This window comes from Neophocaena asiaeorientalis, unplaced genomic scaffold (assembly GCF_003031525.2).
Source record: "Neophocaena asiaeorientalis asiaeorientalis breed wild unplaced genomic scaffold, Neophocaena_asiaeorientalis_V1.1 scaffold543, whole genome shotgun sequence".
Classification (NCBI taxonomy): domain Eukaryota; kingdom Metazoa; phylum Chordata; class Mammalia; order Artiodactyla; family Phocoenidae; genus Neophocaena; species Neophocaena asiaeorientalis.
Window position 1 is genome coordinate 1,205,976 of NW_020173671.1, and position 2,863 is coordinate 1,208,838.

At 59.1% G+C, this 2,863-nt stretch overlaps 1 protein-coding gene across 1 annotated transcript in view; it reads right to left on the reverse strand.

Moving 5' to 3' along the window:
- Positions 1-1,065, reverse strand: part of PIK3R5 (phosphoinositide-3-kinase regulatory subunit 5) — a 70,477-nt gene extending 69,412 nt beyond the window's left edge. The window contains 1 exon segment of the mRNA XM_024748430.1: positions 919-1,065. The gene's annotated coding sequence lies outside the window, so the exon portion shown is untranslated.
- Between the last annotated feature and the right edge of the window lie 1,798 nt (positions 1,066-2,863).

Genomic DNA, 2,863 nt, shown 5'->3' on the forward strand with positions numbered 1-2,863 from the left:
GCTTATTCAAATTTTAGAAAAGTACAGATTCCAGACCCCACCCTTGGAAAGCTGTGCTGTAGGGGGTGCCTGGAGAATGTGTGTTTTAACAAGCTCTGGGAACCAGTGCCCTACTGGGTGGTCCCAGGCCAGGAGGAAGGGAGCTGTGGAGGAGAAGACAGAACGACCACACAGGCAGGAAGAGAAGGGGACCCAGACAGGACCCTGGAGGCAGACCTGGCCTACTTCTGGCCCTCATCTCGCCTAAACCCACCCCTCCTCTCTGCAGGAGGCTTGCAACTCACTTGATACCACATCCAGCTGCTTTCATCTCGCCTTCCTTTTCCCTCCGAACAATCTCCTTCCTCCTACTGACCTGAACTTGCTTATTTACCCCAGGCCTGGGATAGGCCAGCACGCACGCCCACGCGCGCACACACGCACACACGCACACAGAGTCACACAGGGACACCCGGGGTGTAAACACGAATCCGCTGACAGCAGCCACTGTCTGGGGACCCACGCTTGCTAGAGGTCCTGGTGGCTAAGGACCCCTTATGCGAAGGCTCACCGAGAGAGCTCTCAGACGGGAGGGCAGACTCTTTGACCCCACGACAAAGGGCGGCCTTAAAAGAGGCAGCAGAAGGCTGCGGCCACGCTCGGACCGCACAGACACGGCCAGCAGTGGCTACCTAGATAAGGATGGACAGTCGCCGAAACGCCCTTCTATCTCCGGGATTACTGGGCACGCATGTGTGCGGATCCCGTCCCCAGCAGTGGACCCTATTCACGGAGCCAGAAGACAGCAGGCTCTGTCCAGCCCACCCGCTGCAGCTGATGCTCTTAGGGCGTACGGCTCCCCGACGGTCCGCGGGCAACTCTGTCTCGGCCTCGGGCCCCCACGCGCGCCCTCCGCGCCCCCGCGCCCCGGCCACACACCTGCAGTCCCCGCTGGGCGCCGAGCCCCTCTCCAGCGGCGACTCCCTGCGACTCCGGGTACGGTCGGGACCACCACGCCCGAGCTGGAGACGCGCGCGGTAAGTCCCAGCATCTATCCGGGCTCCGCTCCGACGGCGGGCTGGGGGCGGGGCCACGCCGGGGCCGGGCCCGCTCGGGACGGGAGCGGGGCGGGGCTGGCCACCCAGCCGGCCTCTAGCGCCACCTGGTGGCCGGGCAGCGTCGGCGAGGCGCCGGCCTGACCCAAGCGTCCTCGGAGTCTGGCTCGAGCCCGCCGCGCGCCTGAGAAGCTGCCCCATCTCTGAGCCCGTCTGCCCTCGGAAGGAACAGCCCTGGCAGGGGGCGGGCACGGCAGAAGGGACGCCAGCAACGAGCACCAGCGACCCCCCAGGAATGAGGTGAGGTGAGGCCGGGGGAGCGGAAGCGCGGCTTTGGCCGGGGCTGGATGGGTGGGCGGAGCAGGAGAGGGGCCTGGGGTGAGGGCTTCGGGGAAGGAGGAGAAAGGGGAAGCTCCGACGAGCTGCTTCCTTCTCTCACTGCGACCGAGCGCCCCACTTCCTCCTCCTACTTCTATTTTCTTTGGGTGCTGTTAACATTTAAAATGTCTGCACTCCTGCTGTGCAGACGGGTGCCGTGACCCTCACCCTTCGGCAGAAACCTTCCTAGAAATACCAGCCGATCCAGACTTTGCGCACTGCTGCTCCAGCCTCTGGTCTGACTTTCTCGCCTTCCACCACCAGTGGCTGTGACTTAGCCATTTCTCGGCTCCTGAAGGCGGGTTGGGGTAGTCTCCAGAGTCGAGGCCCTTTTCTGGCCGCCCCCTTTCTCCCCACAGGCCACGCGGCAGATGTAGTTTTACCGGAGCTGGAAGAACTCTTCGCGGGATCCCGGAAGTCAGCGCACTTCCCTGTGCCTCCGTTTTCTCATTGCAAACTGGGAATGAGAAGGTTGGCTACTGTGCTGACAGCCCTGGCAACGAAAGAATCGCAGTTTATGTCAGAGTTCGCAAAGGGCAAGGCTGGAATTTCCATTTCCACTCTTGAACGGGACTCTGTGTCACAATATCTGTTAGAGGCGTTCAAAATTGGCCGCAAGATCAGCCGTTATTGCTGGTCAAAAGCCACAGCCCTACCTGAGGCGTTGAGAGATGTGAACACCAATGAGTTTTCTTTTCCTGACTCGCTAAATACCAAGAAAAAGCAACTTCCCCAAAAACATAGAAACAGAAAGTACCCTTGGATGAACGCAGAGAATTGGTTCCAGCCTACAGTTAGAGATGGGAAGGCGCCCAGAACCATCTAGTACTTCTACTCCTCACCCACCACCCGGACCTTCACACCCACCATTTTACAAATAAGGAAACAGAGCCACAAAGGCTGTGAGAGGATGTGCCTGAGGTCATACGACTTGAGAAGGGTGGCCACAGACTCTGGTCTCCCCTGTCCTTACTTTTTCCACCACAAAACAAGAAGAAGGGGGAAGATGGAGACAGCCCAGACGTGGCCAAGTAGGGAAGAAGGGAAGCAGGAAGCAGGCTCTGGAAGCAGGAACTGAGTAGTGAGAATGACATGGCGTGTGCCAGATTGACATGGTGGCTTCTGAGAGCACTTTGAAAGCTACAGAGAGTGCTAGAGAAGTTATGGCATCCTTGCCTTCTTCCATGTCTTTGGTGTTCCTAAAACTGAAGGTGGAGGAAAGCCGAAACAGAGGTGCCCATTAGGGTTCACTACCAGGGAGCTGAGCATCCCGTGAAGACCACTTGGTCCCATCCCACATCAAAAGTGGACATTCTCTTTCTCCACCAGCAGGTGTGACCCAGGTGTTAAGCTTGCCTGTTATCCACCCCCACCCCACCCCTAGTGTCCCACTCAGCTCCACCTGTGTCTCCCTGTCCCAAGAGGGCAGACCAACTGGGAGATATGATCAG